At 30.1% G+C, this 11,151-nt stretch overlaps 1 long non-coding RNA gene and 1 pseudogene across 1 annotated transcript; both read left to right on the top strand.

Annotated features, from left to right (window-relative positions):
- The first annotated feature begins 2,475 nt into the window (after positions 1–2,475).
- On the top strand, positions 2,476–3,484 carry LOC108459272 (MDIS1-interacting receptor like kinase 2-like; annotated as a pseudogene).
- A 4,734-nt stretch (positions 3,485–8,218) lies between these two features.
- On the top strand, positions 8,219–9,325 carry LOC108459601 (uncharacterized). The gene is made up of 2 exons (XR_001867386.2): positions 8,219–8,550; positions 8,955–9,325. It is a non-coding gene; the product is annotated as an uncharacterized LOC108459601 (long non-coding RNA).
- The last annotated feature ends 1,826 nt before the right edge of the window (positions 9,326–11,151 follow it).

Below are 11,151 nucleotides of genomic sequence, written 5' to 3' on the forward strand. Positions count from 1 at the left end.
TGCAAAAGAAAGTAATCCATGCTTGAAGCATGGAAGACCGGTTGGTTCCAAAAAAAATCCTCATAAAAGAAAATGAGCAAACATTCAAGATGGTCATATAGGGAGGCGGGGGTTCTTAAAGAGATCCATGACATAACTAATTATAAAACTCAAAAAGAGATTCAACTACCTAAAAGTGAAAATGAAAATGATAAAAATAAAGAGATCTCAATAAGTTATGTCAATACAAGAAAAAAAGAGGATAAAAAAAGTAGTTGTCGACAAAAAATTGGTTATAATGTTGCTATTGAAATAACAAAAGAAAATGAGGATCCTGAGCCTAAATCTATTTAGGAATGTAAAAATAGAAAAGATTGGTCAAATGGAAAGATCCAATTTGAGCATAACTGAATTCACTTTCTAAATGTGAGGTTTTTGGACATATAGTCCAAACACCTAAAGATGTAAAGCCGATAGGATATAAATGAGTATTTGTGTGAAAACGAAATGAAATTGATGAAGTTGTAAGACATAAAGCATGACTTATAGCACAAGGATTTTCACAAAGACTCGACATTGATTACAAAGAAACATATTCTTCTGTGGTGAATGCAATCATGTTTAGATACCATATTAGTTTGGTAGTACATGAAAAACTTGACATGCATCTAATGGATGTTGTTACATATTATTTGTATGGTACACTTGATAGTGAAATTTATATGAAAATCCCTGAAGGATTTAAAATCCTAGAAGGATATAGAGTTTCTTGGGAAAATTGTTTGATCAGACTAAAAAAAAGTGGATGTATGTGGTACAATCGTCTTAGTGAATATTTGTTGAAAGAATGTTATAACAATGATCCAATTTGTGCATGTTGTCACATCCCAAAATATAGGGAGTTAGATTAATTGGGTTACAAAATTACGAGGTTGAAACAAATATTAAGATTAGGGTAAAAAAAATAATCAAATTAATAAGACAATATAATCAAGTTTTATTAGAACAAAACTTTGATTACGAGGTTTAATTTAGAAACAGTGAGTTTTAATTGAGTTAAGACGTAATTGGAAAAAAAAAGGTAAAAGTGAATTAAAGTATTAATAGTGAGTCCGGCTATGTGTATTAATAATTATATATGAACTAAAATAGGGAGTATTAAAAAAACTATAATAGTGAAATAAGTTAACAAATTAAAAATATAAGTAATTATATAAACTAATGGAGAATAGGTAAGTTGAGCCCAAAATAGATATGTACAATTAATTGACTAAAATAAACAAGAAATAAGGTATGGTTTAAGTTGTAAAGCACTCTTTCCTATTCTCTTGTGATCTTAAGTTCAAATCCTATTTTAAAATTTTAATAGAATTAAAATTTGATATATATTTTAATATTTTTATTATAATTTAAAATTATATCTTTTTAATAAATTCAAATAGAAATAAAAATTCATATTTTTTATCTTCTAATCCTAATAGAATTTATTCTTTTCCTTCTATTTATTCTTTATTTTTCCCTCAAAACTCATACTGCAAAATTCTCTCAAATTCTTGCGTTCTATCTTTTCTCTTCTATTGTTAAATCAGTTTTCAATTTAGGAATTTAAAATCTTCAAAATCATCCATATTTTCTCAAGTAGATCATCAGTCTCTCCAAAGCTAAGTTTTTAAGTCTTCAAATCAGGTGTGGGATCTAAACTTAAAACATTATGTGTGATTAATTATAGTGTTAAGAAATTAAAAGAGTTGTTATGTGAATTGTATAATATGCGAACCTAGAAGGAAATATAATGCGAACACTATAGGGATTGTAACGTGAGCACGTAGAGATTATATATGAACCCTTAGAAATTATATGCAATCTTTAATTGCTTAGAAGGATCGATCTCTATAAATATTGAAAATTTCAAGAAAAAAAGCTTTTTAAGCATCACTAATAATAGATTTACTGGTCATATTCCCCTAGCTTTATGTCGTTTGCCCACTATGGAAGAAATCTATCTTGACCAAAATCAAATAAGTGGTTCAGGCCCTTCTTGCATTGGTAATTTATTCAACTTGACTTCATTGTACCTCTCCCAAAACAAATTGAGTGGTTCAATCCCTTCTTATATTGGTAGTTTATCAAAGATGCAATACTTAAGCCTTGGTTCTAATCTATTAAAAGGTCCTATTCCCAAAGAAATTTATAATATAGCAAATTTAACTTCACTGTACCTCTCTCAAAACAAATTGACTGGTTCAATCCCTTCTTGTATTGGTAGTTTATCAAAGATGCAATACGTAAGCCTTGGTTCTAATCTATTAAAAGGTCCTATTCTCCAATCAAATTGGCAAGCCTTTTGATCTATCATATCTAAACCTTAGCTTCAACCAACTCCTAGGTCCTTTCCCTATCTTGTCTACCACTGGTCTCTACATTATCGATGCTGGAAATGGTTGTAAGAAGATTTCTCCTGATCCATTTGAAGGTAATAGCGGTTTATCACCCTATATGTGTCCTTCGCCAGTAACCAACAAAGCCAACAATAGTAAAATTCCTTACTGTATCAAAATATTCCTTCCTATTGCCATCTTATCCACATTATCCATTTTGGGATGTTTTACATTTTCACGGTTTAAGCTCAAGAACAACTGTCTCAATGTACAACCAACAAAGAATGGGGATTTGTGTTCCACATGGAACTATGATGGAAAGATAGCATATGAGGATATTGTTGCAACAACGAAGGATTTTGACTTCTGATACTGTATCGGAGTTGGTGGTTATGGAAGTGTTTACAGAGCAAAACTCCCTTGTGGTAAAGAAGTTGCTTTGAAGAAACTTCATCATTTAGAAGCCGAGAATCCAACTTTTGATAAGAGTTTCAAGAATGAGATCAAGTTTCTAACAAAAATACGACATCAAAACATGGTAAAGCTTTATGGGCTTTGTCTACACGGACGGTCTATTTTTTTGATCTACGAATACATGGAAAAAAGGAATTTGCTTTGCAATTTAAGATACGAAGTGGAAGCTATGGAAATGGATTGGACGAAAAGAGTGGCGATCATCAAAGGCGTAGCACATGCTTTGTCTTACTTGCACTATGATTGTAGTCCTCCAATAGTTCATCGAGACATATCAAGTAATAATGTTGTTTTAAACTCGAGCTTTGAGGCCTTTGTAGCTGACTTTAGAAACTACTAAAATGTTGGATCTTGACTCATCCAATCAGACCATTATTGTGGGCACATGTAGTTATGTAGCTCTAGGTGATTTTTTTTTCTTCATTTACTGATATTTTATTTTGAATTTATAAAATTAAATGAATATATAATTAATTTTCTTTTTATCTAGTTTGCCATATGTAGAACTTGCCTATACAAATGTTGTCACCGAAAAATACGATGCCTATAGTTTTTGGAATGGTGGCATTGGAAACATTAATGGGAAAGCATCTAGAAGAAGTGTTACCATAGTTGTCATCACGAACTTATTTGGAAAATATGAAGCTGATTGATGTGTTAGACAATCGTTTATCACTTCCGACAAGCCAACTAGTTGCACAAAATCTTGATCACGTTGCTACACCAACATTCACTTGCTTAAATTCGCGACCGAAGTCTTGACCAACAATGAAAGAAGAATGTGAAGAGTTTCTTTGTGACCAAAAATCCTTGGAAATTTCCCTTCGGATGATCTCTTTGTTACAACTTGTGAACTGTGAAATCTATATTGGAGGCAAAACTGAAAATTGTGATGTTCAAATTCCATGCGCTTATTAGATATTATTTATCATGCTGTCATGATTTGTTTCTAAACTAGCTCTTGTGTTATATATGACGTAATGAATTGTAATGTTCAATACACTTGTTTATTTGGTGGCTACGGAAGAAATAAATTATGTAATTTGATTCAAATCCTCATACAACATCAAATTTTTCCTTCTTCGAAACAACATAAAGATAATATATAAAATAAAAGTAACAATAAAAATAAATTCTCGAGAAGAAGGATATTTGATATGATTTTTTGCAAATTTGTACTAGGATATTTGACTCGGAAAAGAAATCGTGACCTCAAAAATAATGTTATATGATACAATACATGCCTATCTTTCATGATCCTCACTCTCTGTCTTGTTTGTTGATTTTATATGCACAATGTTACTAGTTCAAATATCATTATGGATAGATTTTATTGATTTATAAAATTATATAAAGACAAAAATACTCACGTAATCATATAACATACTTTGCAAATATAATATTTTTTTTTATAATTCCCTAATTGGGATCCAGTTGATGATTAGCACCAACTTAATAAAAGACTTAATAAATAATATTGATAATTGATAATTGATCTTTGAATTATACTCGAATTTCTAAATTGGTTTTTAATGTGGGTTTTTTTTTTCAAAAGTGGTACATAAATTATATTTTTCTTATTTTGCTTAAAAAATAGGGTAAATTACATAGTTGGTCACCCAACTTTTAGGGCATTTTCATTTTACTCACCTAAACGTTAAATTTTAAAATTTTAAACATGATATGACATGCACAATTAATTAACGTTAGAGATTTAATGCTTGGGTGACTAAAATGAAAGTTACTTAAAAGCTGGGTGACAAATTGTAAGGATTTTATTTGGGTGGCCAAAATAAAAACGCCTTAAAAGTTGGGCTTCCAACTAAGTAATTTACCCTAAACAGTATACAACATCCAATAAAAGTGTGTTATGTGACATGTTTTTATTGGCTTACATTGTTTTTTAGTAAACTAGGATAAAATTTATAGTTTCCATATCGTTTCTAATAAAAAAAAACTTTAAAGATTAATATAAAATTTAAGATATAGTTGGAAGATATTTATTAACAAAGCTTCAAAATATGATTGAGGAGATTAGCATTAAAGGAAAGCTACAATGTTAACTTAAAAATAGTAAAATGTTTGGTGCTAAGAGTAACAAACTTGAATCTAATGAAAGATTTTGATAAATCAAAGACTTAGGAATAAGGTTAAAGTAGTGGGTGGAGTTAGAACAACTCAAAGTAGTAGGATGATTTCTAGATCTTCTTTTTAGGGACTCCCTTTGCTTGGCCACAATGCTTATCCTGACGTTGAAGAACTTGCTTATAAACTTATGTTTGAAAATAAAGTTATTGTCTGATACATATAAATTTATTGGGAAAGAAAATTGGTATTCCATGCATAAATCTGATTTGGTGAAATTTTTAAAATTGATTTTTGAAAATTAAAATAAATATAGGTGAAAAATAGAAAACAATAAAAAGTTGTTTCATTATCTATTCAAAATGTTTGCAAAACTAAAAATGATAAAAACAAGGTAAACTATAGTATTAATCACTTAATTAGTAGTGTGTTTTTGTTTTTTGTCACCAAATTATAAAAATTTTCAGTTTCTGCATAGAATTAAGTTTGCTCAAAAGCGATTGGTCGCAAATGCCAAGGAACAAGTGAGAGAAGAGAGTACATGTACTGGATTTGAGGAGTTGAATATCAGCTTCGATGCGGATGACTTCTTTGATTTCTCCAATATGGATACCCAAGAGCTTTTTGTTCTTTTTTTTTTTTTTTATCTTGTATCATCATGATTCATGAATTTGATGCAATCCCATGTTAATCTGTAAAACCTTGTTTTCTATCCTTGAATTTGGCCACATACGTGTTTTGTGTCGGCTATAATGGACCAACAAGCTGAATTTGTCCCTAATTCTACTGTTGGATAATAGCAAAGGGACTTTTGAAGAAAGAAACAAATAGGGGTCTTTTTTCTATCTAACAATTTTATTTGAACTTTTCATTTAAGCATTTAGATCAAAAGCCTGAAAAACAAAATTGCATATTTTTCTTAATTTTAGATCAAAAGCTTGAAAAAAGAAATTTATATATTTTTCTTGAAGAGTATTTGTTCGATTTTATGCTATGTGCCTTAATCATCCGTCAGTAATTACATTCAATTGCAACAACATTTTTAACTTGGTAAAAAAGTCCAATTGAAATTTTTTCAAAAATCACTAATAATCTCCAGAAGAACAATTTTCATCTTCAAAGCAATAAAATCGTGCTAATATGTCAATTATACAATAGTAATGATCAGTAGTATGGGTTAATTCATATATTTCCACATCGAGCTAATAAGTCTGTCGAAACCATTTTTATTTTTTTTAAAACAAACAATGGGGATCGACATTTTAAAACCAAAATGTGGAGTCGCCACCAATCTTTTTGTTTAGGTGTGATTGGAGCACCTAATAAACATTTAAATCAATTTTGGTCTACGCGAGTTCAAAAATGGGTTCGGGAGTCAGTTGCATATGAGGAAGGGTTAGCACCCTCACTACGCCCAAAATTGGTACCAGATTGATCAAGTGTTATCCTTAAGTCTAGGGAAGGAAAAAAAAAACTATATTTTGAAACATGACTACTTCTTTTTAAAACATTGGAATAGTTCAAATTAATCGTCAAAATTCTCTCGTTTTGAAAGTATGCAGTATCATATCCAGCATGATTGGACACGATCCTTTATACCTTCAAAAATACGATTGATTTTTGACTTTTAAGAGCTTGTTCGCCAAAAAAATATAAAAGGATATCCCAATACCTAGTCCGACGAAAAAATCATACCCAGCACAGTAGGGCACGATTCCCCGAATTCCTAAATATCGAATATTGCCTTATTTTAAAATCTTTGAGTGATAAGGGTAATTAAGAATTAGCTTAAAACACATTTATTTGTTTTAAAATGAGATGGAATATTTGAGGTACTACAAGGAAACATTTGTAAAAAGAAATGAATAAACATGAGATCATGTGCAGACATAAAGTATAATAAACCACAACTAATAATTCAACAATTGAGTACAATTATTCTAAGTGAAATGTAACCAAATTTTTAGCCATGGTTGGAGAACAATTGATGAAACAATGACTAAATAATATACAACAATAATAAATATGGCACAATATAAAAAGATCCACAAAACATGCACAAAATAAAATGGACATATAATTATTGAAATAGATATTATAGAATAAAAGTTTGAATCAAATTATATGCAAAATATTTTAAACGCAAATTTATTTAAAATTGACAATATACACGATAACTTAAAAATATATAAGAGAAAAATAATTAAAATTCATGATAAGATATAATGTACATAATAAATTCACAAAACATGTATATATGAATAGAAATAATTGTTTATAAAAATAACATAAAAGTGCATACAAGATTTAATTAATTTTGTTATAAATGTACAGATATATAAAAAAATATTTAAATGAGATACTATATAATATATTAAAAGAATATGATAAAAATAATTTCAAAACACTAATTTTATAAACAAAAATATGAATTCTAGAACAATGATTTAGTCATTAAAATGTTATATGATACACAAAAATATTTAAATGAGACATTACATAATAGTTAAAATAAGCTATAAAATGAATATTTTAAATCAAATAAATACATAAGATTAAAGAATATTGGTTTAAAATTGACAATTTACATACAATAAAAGGAAATTTAAATTATGTATAGAAAATATGAAAAGATAGTACAAATATATTAATGAAATATAATCTTTGGAAATAAATTATACCAATAATAGACATACAAATCATATATATATATATATATAGATAAATTTAGAAACATAAAAATAACACGGAATTAATAAAATATGTAAGATCAAATCAAATAAAATATATAATTGGATTTAAAAAATGAATAATATATAAATAAAACTAAAAGAAAAGTATATGAACATGTTTGAAAGGGATTTAAATAAATAATTCGATATAAATTATGTATGTGTATATATAAATATCAATGTACGAGGATAAATATTATAAATCCTTCTAAACATAAGATTACATAGAGAAAATTTTAACATAATGAATTATATCATAAAACAATTCAAAAATATACAAAAGAACATATAAAAAACTAAAACAATGTGAGATCAATAAAATAATACATTAAGAACAACATATTAAAAAAAATAACACATAATTTATAAAGAACACAAGATATTAACTAAAAAGCTTAATTGGAATAAAAACAAAGTTAAAATAATAATTTATAAATAAATCAAATTATTGCAACAGAATCAAGGACCAAAATTAAACGTATGCAAACAATCGAGGATTTAAAATGAAAATAGACCAATATTCCAAACGAAACGTTTAAAATGCGGACTAAAATGAGTAAACGCGCAGATTTCGGGGATAATTTAGAAGAATCAAAGAAGACATTAAGGCGCGATTGAATGGGTTAATAAAGTGAAAGGACCGCATGCGCAAATTGACCATTTTCGGGCAGCGAATCGGTCTTAGGCGCGGATCCCTTTCCCTGTGAAATGGCGCCGTTTTTTAATAAATGTGAAGTCTTTTTTCCTTCCAAATGCAGCTACTCTTTTAGCGAAAACAATAACCCTAAAATCAATTTGTGAGGGTTTCTATCATCTGTCGAATCCACCATTTTATTTGGTGTTTGATGGTGCCCCAACGGCGACTAGATTCTGCCGACGAATGCCATGCTCAAAGAAATCTGGTAAGTTATTCTATCTTTTTTAAAAAAAAACTTTAGATCTAATACTATTTTTCAAGAAAAATGTAGCAAAACTTGAAGAACACAATTGATCCTCGCCCATATCTCAATATTTTTGAGATATTTGGGCTCTCATGGGCATCATTTCAGGTATTCCTCTTATTTTTTATATAAAATAAAAAAAATAAAATAAAAATTGCAAATAACTTCAAAAAAAAAAAAACAAGCAAGATAAGAAATCACCTTCTAATAATTTTTTATTCTCTCTTTTTTCTTTAGTGTGCGTAAATTTACAAGGTACATTCAGTGGCCTTTTATAGCCTAAAAATGAGAATAAAATAAATAAAAAAATCCGATTGCTTTGCTGTAAATTGCTGCATATTTTGTGAATCCGTTTCTTCTCGCAGGTTCGTCTGTACGGAGGAAGGCCATTCATGGGGAGGCTGTGATGCGCGCGAGTAGCAGTTCAGTGACCTAGAATTTCCAGAGTCTTCAACCATCCGGACAGTTTGGATTAATTTCGGGATTGGGCCCACTAGAGTGTTAGTTTATTTGGGCTAGAATTTAGATTTAATGTTTGGTCATGGGCTATTTTAAACTAATGAACCTTTTATTGAATTGTTTTTTTATTTTTTGTTTTATTTTGGTTTTGGGTTCTTTTCTGGGCCCAGAATTTTGTAAATGGACATTGTTTTGGGCTATTTATTGTATTTTATTTATTTATTTTGATTTATAATAGGCCGGGCGAATTGGGCCTATCACAAAGTCAATTATACAAGTACCATGATTAATCCTTATATGTCTTTTATTGAGTGGAAATATTGTAGGCGTTTATTAACCAATCCAACATTTGCACAAGCAAAAAGAACCCAACTATAACGAAGTGCTTATATCAATATCAACCAACGCCAAAATAGTGCCTTTACCGAAAACAAAACAGTGGCGATACCAGCAAAAACTCTGTACTAACACCAACCAAATCAAATATCTAATATCAAACAAACAAAATACCAAAGCTTTTCACTTGCTTTTTTGCAACTGATTCTTGTGTACTTATAGGATCTCCACCTAGCATTTCTTATATGGGGATTTCAACTTCACTAAAGAGATCGCAGCTAATGTCCGATGTAATACCTCGAACTCGACCTAGTTGATAAGGTTAAGTCTAGAGAATCACATCGAACATTTTTCAAAACATAACTTTCGAAACTTAGCTTTGGAAATCTTCCAGAGTCACAAAGGATTTAAAAAGAACATAAATAGTAATTCGAGGTTCATCATCTTACAAAGTTGAAAATACAAAAATTAACTAATACTACTAATAACAATAACGTGATAAAAATAACATAACCGAGCTCTTGATCTGCTGACCTGATCAAGTCTGTGGGCTACCTACAATTCAGTCAACAATCAAAAGAATTAATAATTCAACGATGGTATATTTACATATTCCCACAGAGTTAAGATAAAAATTGTAAAGTCCCAAATTCAAACTCGGAACCAGATCCAAACGATAGTTAGTACAATTTAACATGTCAGAACATGTCTGACAGATAACGAATCGAATCATTCTCTAATATAGAACAAAACAGATGTAATTTTCTTACCCTTATCTACTACACCCCATCTCTGACCATCCCAACACACCAATTTTAAGTATTTAATATCCATCCAACCATACGCACCACATAGTGTCGATATGACACGTTCCAATAGTTGCAAACTAGCTGCTAGATCATATTACAGATACTAATGGTTTAGCCATTGCCTCAGAACATAATATTTCCTCTTTTACACAATTTCCCACCCCATGCAGATGCATATTTCAATTGATAGTTAATACAAAGTCATATATGACCTTTTAGATACAGTTCATAAATGACCTTTTAGATACAGTCCATGCTCATACGACATATGTTAATATCACTAACAAGTTTGATAATCAATACACATACAGATATTCAATACTCAGTTTCAGATCCTAAAATAGCAGATTATACATATTAATTCAATTCATACAAACATTACAAAAGGCCTATACTCGTTTCAAACTATGCTTGTGGCCAGGGAGAAAATTTCAAATTTTGGTCTACACGCATGTATGGTTTCACACGACCTGGATAGCTGGTCTGTGTGGCTCCACACAGCCTGACACACGCCTATGTTTTAGCTCGTGTGTTTCACACGGCCTAACAGATGCCCGTGTCACCTGCCCGTGTGGCCCTAATTTACAAACAGTGAGTTACACGGCCTGGACACACGCCCGTGTCCTTGGCCCGCGTGAATCTTGCATAAAACATTCTCACATGAGGTCCAAGCACACGCACGTGTCCCTAGCCTATGTGTCTCTAATTCGTAAATAGTGAGTTACACAGCCTGGCACACAGGTGTTGATGACCATGTTTTCCAACGTCTAAAATTTTTAAAAAGTCAGGTTTTTGGTACGCACCTAGCAGCTATTCGAAGTAGGAACGACAGAAATCGATCCTAAACACTAAAAATGATAGAAAAAAGTTCAAAACATGACAATTATGAACCAATTCATTCAAAACCACAATCGACTAACTAAATCAAATCTTTGACAAAAACCCCCGACACTAAAAC

This window comes from Gossypium arboreum, chromosome 9 (genome assembly GCF_025698485.1).
Source record: "Gossypium arboreum isolate Shixiya-1 chromosome 9, ASM2569848v2, whole genome shotgun sequence".
Lineage (NCBI taxonomy): Eukaryota > Viridiplantae > Streptophyta > Magnoliopsida > Malvales > Malvaceae > Gossypium > Gossypium arboreum.